A 14,542-nucleotide genomic window follows, 5' to 3' on the forward strand; every position below is an offset into this window, starting at 1 on the left:
CCAATTGAAGCCCCCCTGATGCACCCCTAGAGTAGAAACTCCATAACAGTGACCCCATCTAAGAAACTACACCCCTCAAGGTATTCAAAACTGATTTTACAAATGTCGTTAACCATTTAGGTGTTCCACAAGAATAAATGGAAAATAGAGATACAATTTCTAAATTTCACTTTTTTGGCAGATTTTCCATTTTAATATTTTTTTTACTTTTACAAAGCAAGGGTTAACAGCCAAACAAAATTCAATATTTAAGGCCCTGATTCTGTAGTTTACAGAAAAACCCCATATGTGGTCGTAAACCGCTGTACGGGCACACGGCAGGGCGCAGAAGGAAAGAAATGCCACACGGTTTTTGGAAGGCAGATTTTGGTGGACTGTTATTTAAGCAATGCAGGATTGGGGGTGATAGGCAGGGCAGATTGGCCTTAGACTTTACAGGGAAATTTCCCAGTGGGCTGATGCCCAAGGGGCCTCCTGAGCCCTCCTCACAGCTGTATAGTGGAAGCTTTTGGGGATGTATTTTGTGCTGCTGGCAGTATTTTGTGATGAACTGTGGAATTTGGCTCTGTGGTATAATGTGCCACAATATGGTATTGCTGGCCCTGCCTTCCATCAATTTGGACCCAACTACAAAACTGGGCCACTTTTAGTTTTTTTTCCAGGGCCACTATAAGTTCCCAGTCCACCCCTGGTGATAGGAGATAGTTAATTATTCTTGGAAAACCCCTTTAAAGTTGGACATGTTGGGAGCAGCAGCTATTGAGGGAATATTAGCTTCTGTCTGACTGCTCATTCAGGAACTAATAGCTAGTAGCTATTTCCCCCCAACCTCCCCATACACATTAATTTTCTGTTTGGCTCAGTGTATATGTGTCTTATTGGGGAGAGGGGATTAATCATTTGCCAGACATCTCTTGTGACTTAACTCCCTTGAGTTTCAACATGTTAAAGTTCTTTGTCCCCAGACATCTGCCGAACAAATGTCAATTGAACATTTATTACACATCAGATAGTGATCAGGTCCTGCCAAAATTAGTGAGTTTAGCCAATGCTAGTATTAGGAATAGACAATAATAGTTCAGTTGAGGAAGGGTTAAAGATTTCAACTAATCAGATATGAAAGTCAGTTCTAAGAAAACAGATTTTCTGTTAGTATTTTAACTTATTAACTATATTTCTTATTTGGACATGGAGGCCATCACAAAGAAAGACAAGCCAGTTAAAAAGCAAAGCTTTCCCAAATCTTTTTGATGAATAGTCTTCAACTGCTTGAGCCTGTTAAACAGACCAGATTAGAGATAGGTCTCATTTCAATACACTTGGATTAGTACAACTGAGTGACTTGATTATGCTTCTATAGAAATACCTTAAGACGTGTTCTGCCTGTAACAGATAATGTCCAAAGCTTTAAAGTCTGAAGGAGTTGCACACCTGTTCATTTTCGGGTGTCAAATATCAGAGGTTACCGTGCAATACAGGAAAGCATATTGAGAAGTAACCTATAAAGTATCAGGGAAATAAAAAGAATCAAATAAATCATGGAAGTCTTGTATCTGAAATCCAACAATTTCATTTAAAAATATGGTAATTATAATGTTTTTTTTTTTTTTTAATCTGCCTCATTATAAAATGAAAATGTATCACAGCCACTGTTTCACTCTAGTTAAACATTTGCCTATTCACTTTTTAGTTACCACAAACTGCATTCTTCTCTTTAAATTGTTTTCTCTGATTAATATTCTTGGATGATATTACACTGCGAGACTGCCAAGATATTTTCTCCTGCACTTCACTTCTTTGCCAATTAAGAACAAATTATTTGATGTCATTGACAAAAGAATGCTGTAGGATTTTCTCAATACCTATTATTCATGTCAGATGGAAAGTAACACATGCAGTATGTCATGTGAGTCCCAATATGCTGAATTAGTAAAGACCATTCAGTAAATCAGTCTCATATCTGGTCTTAGGATTTTTAGAATAATATAAAAAATATATTTTTTTTTACCATTTCCTAAGAGTCTTTGCATTGAACCATAAATCCTTGTCAGATGGAGAAATAAGAGTTATTTTCCTTGTGGTTTGTGGTTTACTCCTGATGATTTTAGGGTACAAATGGAATGTTCAATATTCTGTATAGGCTGAAACACTCATTTTATTCCTATATACATGCAGGAAAACTCATCTGCTTTAAATATCAATTTTTCACATGTTTTTATAACTTTCATTCTATCATACAGTGTTGAGAACTCTAGCAGTTCAATTATATGTTGGCATATGTGGATTTCAGTTTTTCCGTCCTGAATACAGACACCATATGCCTTTCCCTATATTGATGAAATGAATTGCAGTCTGGGACAATTTCAAGGAATTTACTTTTTGACAAGCACAGAAAATCCTTCTTGTTCCCCTCGTGATAAAGCTGCCTGTGTTTATTTTAAAAAGCCTCATGCATGTAAAAAGTTATCAGTTGAATGAATCCAACCCTTTTCTTTTCCTTAGACCTAGCATTGATGTGAACCTTTTTAGTATGGAGCAGATGTTGTGATTTGCTAGGATATGAGTGACTTATATTATACATATGCCATGAAATGGGAAATGCATTTAATATATAACACAATCTTTTAGTTCTACAAGAAATAGAAGAGGCAATTCTTCCTTTCTCTAGGTCCCTGGAACAAATTCAATGAATACTAATTCAAACTCTTTGAATTTCAATAAATGAAAATTTTAAAATTTAATACAATATATTTAAGAAAAAAAATGTGTTATTAATTGAATCAGTAGATATAATATCTCTTTCTTATTGTTTTTATTTTTCATATCTAAATAAACATCCATTTCTTCTCTTTTATGATCACACATATAAAATACATATACTGTCACATTCACACTATAGTTGCAGAGTAATCAAGCTTGAAAAATCTTAAAATCTGCAAATAAAGTGCTTTTGTAAGCAGTTTATTTTAGCAGTAAATTGGTGCAGGATGTGATATCTCTTGTAATCTGACTTAATGATGTTTAGTTAATAGGATAACAGACATAGTAAACTGCTGTAAAAATATGCCTTCCACCATAACTAACATCTCTCCTAGCACCTACAGACCTGCAGTATTGATTTCAGGAGGATTAGTATCAACAACACATTCATTTGGCTTTTGACTTTTTTCCTATCTATTCCCGACGCTTAAAACATACGCATTGAAAGATTGCATTGACTGTATTACTAAATACTGCCAAAATTTTAAATTCACCATGAGCAGTCGTAATTATATAATTGATATAAAGAATGCTCAAAACCTATATAAAATACTAAAATCAATCATCATAAAGTATTAATAATATCAATTATATATATATATATATATATATATATAGTCCAAAAAAATAGAGCACCACTCCAGGATAATATGGAAAATAGTGGTTTATTCACCCATTGGTGATGCAACGTTTCGGCTCCAACATGAAGCCTTTCTCAAGCCTTGAGAAAGGCTTCATGTTGGAGTCGAAACGTTGAGTCACCAATGGGTGAATAAAACACTATTTTCCACATTATCCTGGAGTGCTGCTCTATTTTTTGGACTGGATTTTTGGGTAGGCTTGCCCTTTTGAGCTTTCACCCGCAGTATTGTTTATAGGTTGGTGCTGCCTTACTTTTTCTATTTTATATAAATATATATATATATAAAATCTGCATGGAGTTTGTATGTTCTCCTCATGTGTGCGTGGGTTTCCTCCAGGCACTCCGGTTTCCTCCCACACTCCAAAGACATACTGATAGGATTGTGAGCCCCATTGGGGACAGTTGAATGCTAATGTCTGTAAGGCGCTGCGGAATATATTAGCGCTATATAAGTGCATAAAATAAATAAATAAAAAATAAATGCAAAGTTAAAAAGATAGCAGGTTACTTGCACTATGTATTGAAGGACTTCACTCAAGCACTTGTAGAAAGCCACAGTAATACATATGGATAGATACTCACTTTAATATTTTCTAGGATTTAGCAAATCAATACTAAAATTCGGACATTCAACCCAAATTTTTCAAAAAGTTCTAATTCTACCAAATTGGAATTTTGTGTAAGATAATTTTTCAGGCAATCATTGCACTTTTGATTCAGGTCAAATTTATTTTGCCTGGTATTGCTTCAGAAGACCTAAAACTAATTTTAAGAAATTCACTCATCTCTAATATTTACTTTGTAAAACAGATAAAATACTTTTTTTTTTTTATGTCAGCTGCCTATAGACTACATGAGGCTAGGATTTTAGAAAGTTGGAACAGAAATAAGTTTTACCTCATGTTATATATTAAAGAGCATCTGTCACCGATTTGTGGAGTAGAGTACGACAGTATTTTTTCCATTTGATTAAATTCAATTTAAAAAAAGGAAATGGTAATTGGGTTTGAATTAGCTTCTCCATATTCAATGACTGAAATGGCGAAGCTCAAATGCTTTAACAAAAGTAATTTGGAAATTTTGCACAATTGTTTCCAGGATTCAAAGCTAAATATACAGTATGTTAAAAAAAAATCTGTTGATTAACTCTTTTGTCTTATCCTCCATCTCAAAAATCTACATTTGTCACAAAGGCACTGAGTAGCTATTTGCTCATATATTAGTTCTATTGTCCAAATTACTGTAGATGGTAATGGTCTAGATTTTACTGTATATATTGTATATATTGTATGCTTGTATATATTGACTCAATGTATAATTGAAACAGAGAGGACAATAGCCTATATATAGTTCATGTAAACCACTTATTGTGCAATTGAGTGGAGTAGTGAATTTCACTTTTTATCTAATATGGGGAATAATTTTCAATTACATTTTCTGTTGTAGTCATTTTAAAAATACAATAACATAAATTCTTAAAGGGGCAGTTCAGGATTTTCAAACATATGGATGAGTAGGTAATGTGATAAAAAAAAAAATTAAAACAATCCCTCGTCAATCCAACATTGCTACTCCACTGATCCCTGCTGGTGCTGTAGCAATGACATCGCAGACAGCAATTACATCACATGCATCATTTATATAACCGCTGCAGACAATTACTGGCTTTACCAGTGATATTTTTTTGTTCAGCATTAGTGTTGAGCGCGAATATTCGAATTGCGAATTTTTTTCTCGAATATCGCAATTTCGAGATTTCACGAATATTTAGAATATCGTTCTATATATTCGCGAATTCGAATATTCGTTTTTTTTTTTTTATTATTATATTTTTTTCTTTCCCACTTCTCTAAAGTTGTTCTTACCTGTCCTTTGGATTCCTGGCTTCCTGGCTGCTCCAGTCAGTGGCGTTTTCAACTTACTGCTATATTCCATATTAGCTAAATTACAATCTAATCTATATGTGTATTTTATGAAATTTCGCAATAGTCGAAATTGCGATGCGAGTAATATAACACGAAATAATCGCATGAAGATTTCAACTTAGCACTGCTATATTCCATATTCTAGCCTAATTCGTGTTATATTACTCGCATCGCAATTTCGACTTTTGCAAATGTTCTTAATATTGCTCTAACTTCGTCTTTTAGAATATTCGTAATATTCTGAAAGACGAAGTTAGAGCAATATTACGAATATTCGAAAAGACGAAGTTAGAGCAATATTACGAAATTTCGTAAAATACACATATAGATTGTAATTTAGCTAATATAGTGCTATAATCCCTTTTTTTTCCTCAATTTTTTTTTTGCCTCTTCTGAACTTAAGTTTTGTAAAATATGTACACTATTAAAAAATATTACTATAGCAGTATATTAGCTTAAATACAATCTATGTGTATTTTACGAAATTTCGTAATATTGCTCTAACTTCGTCTTTTAGAAATTTCGTAATATTGCTCTAACTTCGTCTTTTAGAATATTCGTAATATTCTAAAAGACGAAGTTAGAGCAATATTAAGAACATTTGCAAAAGCCGAAATTGCGATGCGAGTAATATAATACGAAATAATCGCATGAAGATTTCAACTTAGCACTGCTATATTCCATATTCTAGCCTAGTATGGAATATAGCAGTGCTAACTTAGCACTGCTATATTCCATATTAGGCTAGAATATGGAATATAGCAGTGCTAAGTTGAAATCTTCATGCGATTATTTCGTATTATATTACTCGCATCGCAATTTCGGCTTTTGCAAATGTTCTTAATATTGCTCTAACTTCGTCTTTTAGAATATTACGAATATTCTAAAAGACGAAGTTAGAGCAATATTACGAAATTTCGTAAAATACACATATATTGTATTTAAGCTAATATACTGCTATAGTAATATTTTTTAATAGTGTACATATTTTACAAAACTTAAGTTCAGAAGAGGCAAAAAAAAAATTGAGGAAAAAAAAGGGATTATAGCACTATATTAGCTAAATTACAATCTATATGTGTATTTTACGAAATTTCGTAATATTGCTCTAACTTCGTCTTTTAGAATATTCGTAATATTCTAAGAGACGAAGTTAGAGCAAATCACGAAATTTCGTAAAATACACATATTAGCCTAGCCATTGTCAATTAGCATAGGAACGTTGCCTTATACTATCAAGATAAATAATCGCAATACGCGGAAAAATATATTCGTATATTATTCGCGATAATTGGAATAATTACGAATATTCGATTTCGACGAACATAACACGAATATTCGTTCGAATATTCGCGAAGTATCGCGAAATCGAATATGGCACCTCCCGCTCATCACTATTCAGCATGTGGTAAGACCAGCAATTGGCTACAGCAGTCACAATAATGACGAACATGATGTCATCACTGCAGGATTGGCAGGGACTACAAGAGTGGTGGTGCTGGAGAGACAGGAGATTGAATGGGTACTTGTTATTTCTGTAATTGCCTACTGTTAAGGCACATTTACATGCACTGACTGAGCAGGCAATTATGAGGGAGGGATTGCATGCTCATCAGTGGAGGAAAGAGCTGTCACATCCACTGTCTTGGAATGAGTGATGTCCTCATACAGACTATTTCCAGGCAGCAGATGATTGTTCACACATCAAGATCTGGTGTGCAGAAACAATGATTTACGGCACTGCATAAGCAATTAATTCACTCTCATTCTTCTGGTGATCGCCGGCATATTTACATGGGCCTACAATCGGGATCAAGCATTTTTGAAGTAAGGCTTGTTCCCAATAATTGGCCTGGCAGTTGCGAGATGTAAATCCGTCGTTAGTCACATTCTGATAACCCCAAACCACCCCTTTAAATTCTGTTCACACTAACATCATGGCTTCCATTCACAAAAGAGCCATGACATCTATGTTGAATCTGTTTCCAAGCAGATTCTGACAAATTCTGATGGATCCCATTGCCTTGTGATGGGGTCAGTCAGGTTCCTTTGGGGGTTCTGGTAAGTATAACGATGTAGACTACACTATTTTTTCCATCAAAAACACCACCGCCACTCAAAAGCATACTTTTACATTGTTATTTCTTAAACATATATGTCTGACTGCTCTGAAACATTCTGCTCTACAATCAATGCTCTAGAAATGTAGTTTCACTAGAAAACTTGGCATGGATCTTGTTTATCATATGTGTCGCACATGGTAAAAAAGACGGAAGTTAATATTGATTGCCTGCCAGCTACCTACTGTGGCACACGTTTCTTCAGAAACACTAGACATAGTACAAACCAGCATGCCGCCAAACCAGCTTACATTTTATGATGGCAGTTTTAAAATTACACATTCTATAATATACTCTGATCTAAAGCAGCATGGTCTCATAATACACGCACCAATGTAGAGCATGATATACAATGGAGTAATGTGTATACTCTAATGTGGATTGCCTTGCGATCTTCCAATTCTCTGTGTAAAATTACACAGCAAGGGGTTTGTCTGAGGGAATCATAAAAACAACACTTAGAGCTTTGTGTTCGGAGCATCAATGTGTGTGGCTCAGCAGCACTAAGGCACTAAGGAATTTTGAAGCCCACCATATGGACTATATTTATGAATTGGATGATTTCAATGCTTTCACAAACATGAAAAGGTTAACCTTTGAACATTCACAGTCTTTTAGCCTGAACCATTTTTCTTCCTTTCTTGGTGGTTGTCGGCTCTCTGGAATTCACTTGTTGGAATCAATTGTCTTGATTCCTGGATTTTTTTGATCTCTCTGTATATGTATAGTGCAATCCTCCCCTCACCCCTTCCCCCATTTTAATATATATATATATATATATATATATATATATATTTATGTAGAGTAAATATTATATATGATATTATATTATCATGTTTGAGTTTTCAATTCACTTACACAGGTGATTGATCCCAGAAAATACCCTAAATGCCATTGAAGAGGTCAGGAAGTAATTGTTCACCCAGGTGAGAAAAGATTGACAGCTTCCTCATGGGGGTAGTTTGTTTTGCCTTTTCTGGAATAACATGGTGATAAAATACAATACATTGAGCTTGAATGGTGTATGTCTCTTATACTTTGTAGAAAGTATAGAATTAGCAGAAACAAAGATAGAGAAAAACAGATTTACCTTTGGGTGAATTTTCTGTTGTGGAGCTATATTTCCCACATATATGAAAACGGAAGCTGATATGCTTTAACATATATCTCTAGCATCCTTCATTGTTTGATTTTTCATTAAAACGACATATGTTTATATTCCTTCATGCCCTGCTCCTCTTATAAATGTCATTTTCAGGCAGATTTCCAAAGACATCCCCATAGAGTTTCCAAAGATTCAATTTTATGTCCTTTCCCTACTTGGTAATACCTATAAATCACTGTATGCTGACATCAGACCTCACTCTCTTTCCTAATGCATAGTAAATCTAATATCAAAATAATATGCACCTAAATTATTACAAAAATCTTCTACTTAACTCTTGTAGGTGGTGTCACTAGAGCCCACCATTTATGATGGGCCAGGAAAAATTCCCCACTTAGTACAACATTACCTGGTCATACACCTATTCTACAGCCAGGATGTCACTTAATCCTGAAAATACTATTATACAGAGTTTGTGGAGTACCCATTATGGATTCCAGGTGCAATTGCTACAATACCTAAAAGAGAGGAAAATTCCTCAAAATATGTCCTCATTTTAATTTATAACAGGAAGTATATAAAACGTGTTCAAAGTCTAAAACCAGTTTGTGATAAAGCCAATAACAAACCACACTATACATATATATATATATATATATATATATATATATATATATATATAACAAAACAGAAAACAGCTATTTTTTTTTCCTGATTTTACTACTAGTATACTCCTCAGAATCAGTAATCATTATTATAGTCGGAACACCATTACTCTTTACAGTTCAGACATACAGCTGGAAAATATTTTTTGTTTAAGTGACAAACATATATTATGGTGTGAATGTTCCATACATCATATTGACATACTGCATGTAAGGCATGCCATTTGCAAGATGTAATTTTCCTTGCTATTTTGTGGTGAGAACTTAACACTTGTGCTAATGGGAAAAATTGGAGAATTTATTTATTCATAGTACATATCTTTTACCACATGATTTGTGCATTTTATATTAATATATAGTTTATGCTATACTATATTATATGCCATAGTCATCAAAATTATCAGTATCCTTGAGTCACTAGTTTTATAGCATTACAATAAACAACTCAATGTAGATCTATTATATATGGACTGGAAATTGTTGCATACTTGATTACATTTATGAAGTTCTCCTAATTCTCTCTTCTGGGCCTCTGAGTTCCCAGCCTCCAAAATGTGTTTATTTTGTCATTTATGCAATGTATAGTAATTTAGGTTTAGTATAAAAATAATGTAAACTAATAGAAAAGTAAGTATAAAGATATATGATTTAATATATACTGTACATATAACAACCATAGTGATGAATGTACAGGTGAAACTCGATAAATTAGAATATTGTGCAAAATTCCATTTATTTCAGTAGTGCAAATTAAAATGATTTGCATTAATGCAGCTTAAAAAATATAATTATGTGAAAAGGTTCAATATTCTAGACTCAGTGTCACACTCTAGTCACCTAATTAATCCATACCCCCTGAGCAAAGGGTACCTCAAAATTGTGACTTTGGGGTTCCATAACCTCTAAGCCATAATCATCCAAATTATAACAAGTAAAGGCTTGAAATATCTCGCTTTACATGTAATGAGTCTATCTCATGTGTTAGTTTCACATTTTAAGTTGCATTACTGAAGTTAATGAACTTTTCACGATATTCAAATTTTTCAAGTTTCACCTGTATACTGTACATATAACAATAATAGGACTGAATATACAATGCATTATTTTAAATTAAAAGTTTGAAAAGCCTTAACAGTGTTACTCTTAGTGTTCACACGTCCGTAATTTTAATTAATTGTGGACCCATTCATTCCTATGGGGCAGCACAACGTGCTGCCCGGACATGGAATTGCGGATCCGCACTTCCGGGTCCGCACTTCCGTTCCACCAAAAAATAGAACATGTCCTATTCTTGTCCGCAATTGTGGACAGGAACAGGCATATTCTATTAGTGCGGCAATGTGCGGTCTGCAAAATGCGGAACGCACATTGCTGCTGTCCATGTTTTGCAGATCCTCAAAACACGTTGCGGACGTGTGAACGGAGCCCAACTGTTATTCTTATTGCTTTATTGCAACACTTATATACATGCTTATATCTTCTCTCGACATCTATCTATCTATTTATTGTCTATCTGTCTCTATCTCTTTCTGTTACTCAATTTATCTAAAATCTATCCCTTATCTATCTGTATTCTATCTATTGTCTATCTGTCTGTCTATCTATCTCTATCTACTTATTTATCTATCTATTGTCTAAATATCCATCTTAACTCTATCTATCTTTCTATTCCTATCAATCCACTATCTGTCTACCGTTCTATCTTTCTAGCTAGCTATTTATCTATGCCATATTTGTGTATCTCTCCATCTCATATCTATCCATCTATTTCAAATTATCTATCTATCTATCATCTTATATCTATATATTTATCTATCTCATATCGACTATCTATCAATCGATCTATCTCATATCTACTATCCATCTATAATCTCATATCTAGCTATCTATCTATCTCATATCTACTATCTATCATCTCATATCTACTATCTATCTATCTATCTATCTATCTATCTATCTCATATCTATCTATCTATCTATCTATCTATCTATCTCATATATACTATCTATCATCTCATATCTATATATCTATCTCTCATATCTACTATCTATCTATCTATCTATCTATCCAAGTAAGTGGACTGAAGCGTCAACTTATTTGACTACAATTCGGTAGTGAAGTGCTGCAGAATTTGTTGGAATTATCTATCTAATAGTTATAGCATAGTTTTCAGTAGAACAAAAGATTTAAAAATACAAAAAAAAAATGGAAACTGTGTTGACCTATGGTATACAGACATCTAAGATATTCCATTTTCATTTGAATTTATATTGTTATGTTCTTTTGAAATAAAACTGAAAAGAAAGATGCTTTTAAGGTTCATCAGTTAGCAAACTGTGCATCAAAGGGAAGTTTCAATTAAAGCCATGCTTAGCTTTTGCATACACTTATACAAAGCACTTATGTATGTCGGTTATGGACTTTTTTAAGATCTATGACAGTACATGTCATGGAAATACAAAGCTGATAAACTATAGGAGAACAATTGTACTGTGTTAAATCTCTTCATCCATATCATCTAGAAAATAAAACTATGGCAAAAAATAAAATTGTAAATTATTAATCTACTAATGTGATATGAAAATACAACTCAATGCAATAATAATGTTAAACAATCCTATAACCTATATAGTGAGACTTCTATACTGTGGTGTACTTTTTATTTTACAAGTAATATTTCACTAATTCAGGCTAATTCATGTTTATGGGGTTGATTGCGATTGATGAATATGGCAATTAAATTTTTTAGCACATTTTAAGCCTGTTTAGAAAATTATTGGATGGACAACACATTGTATGTATATATATATATATATATATATATATATATATACTATTATGTATATATTACTTTTAGACACAAACATCTTTGTAAATGGCCTTAAATGGGGTTTACAAAAATATATATTGTTATATCAATATCCAATTATTGGGAACTCCATCAACTTTTATGGAAAGACACGGCCATCTCTCCTTTTATTTTTTTATTTTTTTATTTTTATAACACATTGCCACTCTCAACTTAGCAACACAGCTCTATTCACTTTATTGGGAAAAAAGGCATGCCACTGATCTGACCTGGTATTTGGTTGATATAACATTAGTTTTTAAAATGCCAATATGACATCAAACCAAAATCCTAAATCTGTAGAAACATTTATTTAGAAATATTACTCATCATTTTTTAAAATTCGAATCAGCAATTGGGACTTCAAGGAGTGACTAATTACTTTGTGTTGATATGATACCTCTCCATTTAATCCAATTTGTTTGAGCTGCTCCTGCTGACTTTATGTTTTCACATTAAACAGATTGTAAGATAAGGAAACATGACCAATGTTCTGTTCTGACTAGATGTTCACATTTCCCAACATTACACAACCCAGCCGAAATGAGATGCTTGGCATAACTAATTAACCCTGAAAGCAGTACATAATACTGATCTTAGTGTTTTAGATTGTAATTGAGGGGAAATGACCTATAAAGATAAACATTCCTGAACTGTGAACAGTTATTTCAGATGATTGACGCAACTGCAAAAAAAAAAATCTTATGTGAATGTAAAAACATTCGGTTTGACTTAGTGACAGACTATATTCCACTATAATACATTTACGGTAGCTTTATTTTGATGTTTTACAATATACAGCTAAACTCTAGCAGGGTGGCCGAAAGCCCCTTGGCAATCTTCCTTTGCTGTAGGATACAGGATTGGTTGTGATTCTATATTGATTTCTGTAGTAAAGTCTGTAAGTTCTTACGGATGTGCCGCAGCAACCCTATTTTTTTTTATATAATACCACCAGATCTCTACATTGCTTTACACTAGCCATATACTTAAGATAGCTGTTGGCTAAATGCTCATTCAGCCAAAATCTCTCTCTCATGACCGGTCAGTGGCTTATCTGCTCAAGAATAAAACCATCGGATATGTTGTTATTTAACAGCCCAATGTTTCTCTTACTTAACATTTGTCATTGGGGAAGAGTAGTCTCCTTACTCATAAGATAGTTGGCTGGTCCTGCCAAAATCAGCAGGTTCAGCTGAAATTGATCTAATGTTATGGCCAGCTTTAAAACAAAAGGTACAAGACTCCAGACATTACAAAGTGAATAGGAACCAAAGCTCTTTGGTTAATGTCCAATTTACACTCAGGTCATCAATCGGGTATTTTTGTTTATGTGTGTAACTATAAGGCGATAACTTCTTATCAACTGTTTGAAAAAAAATTGTGACTGATACAAATACCATGGCTTCATTAATAAGTATCTGGTCATTAGGATCCACCAGAAGGAAGTGCTAAAAGAGCTCAGGACCACTTTATAAAAATATGTACTGTCTCACAGAGATATCCCATAACAACATAATTGTCAGAGTCTGGCCACTAGGATCCCAATTGTTCACTAAAATGAAGTGCTAGAAAAGTTGAGGGCCACTCTATTTAAAGGAGTACCTCCTCACACAAATATTTCATAATGACATGACTGATAAAAGTTTGGCTACTAGGGTCCCAAATGTTCACTACAATTAAGCGCTAGAGAAGTTCAGGGCCACTTTATATAAAGAGGTAATTCCTAACATAGATATGCCATAATGACATGATGGGTTAAGAGTTTGGATATTAGGATCCCAACTGTTCACCAGAAAGAAGTGCTAGAAAATCTCAAAATCCACTTTATTTTCTCTTGTACAGTGAGTCATTATGTAGATACTGTAACTCTGCTTCGTTCACTTGTATGAGGTTTTAAATTTTCCAGCCAAGTGGTTGTATGCACTAAAAGTTTCCAGGTGGTCCTTGACCCTTTATTCTAGGACTCAGTGGGGGTTCTAGCATTCTAACTTCCACCATTATACAATTATGGAATATAGTGATATGCCATAGCTTTTATTTGTGGGAAAACTCCTTAAATGAACACAAATTCCTAATATTTGTGGTGTTTTTACGATATGAATTTTATTGTACCCTATTGCACTTTAAATCACAGGTAGATAATGAGCTCTAGCTTTAAATGTTATAAAAAGCATGGTATGGCAGGTGGTGGTAAACAATTGTACAATCGGGTCGTACACAGTAGATCTATATAGTATCTAAAACATCTTGTAATTCCCTATGGTGAAGACTTTCTGTGGGGTAAGGGTTAATTAATCAGCTTATAGAAATAGTTTTCTCCTTATACTTCATGTATGAGAAAAAGTATAGACTTAATAAGATTCCAAGTTGCAGTTCTTTGCACAGAAAGAACTAAGTGGCTTTCAGGATTATTAAAAATGACAAGGTGATTGGAGAGTGTCTGTTCAGCATCAAGTCTAATTTACTTGGGCT

The 14,542-nt window shown here is 33.6% G+C and overlaps 1 protein-coding gene across 1 annotated transcript in view; it reads right to left on the minus strand.

Annotated features, from left to right (window-relative positions):
• The window catches only part of LOC122926662 (netrin-1-like), a 143,207-nt gene that overhangs the window by 124,313 nt on the left and 4,352 nt on the right, over window positions 1–14,542 (minus strand). Inside the window, exon 2 of the mRNA XM_044278106.1 lies at window positions 1,367–1,499. The gene's annotated coding sequence lies outside the window, so the exon portion shown is untranslated. The remainder of the gene's footprint in view (window positions 1–1,366; window positions 1,500–14,542) is intronic.

This window comes from Bufo gargarizans, chromosome 2 (assembly GCF_014858855.1).
Source record: "Bufo gargarizans isolate SCDJY-AF-19 chromosome 2, ASM1485885v1, whole genome shotgun sequence".
NCBI classification, from domain to species: Eukaryota; Metazoa; Chordata; class Amphibia; order Anura; family Bufonidae; genus Bufo; species Bufo gargarizans.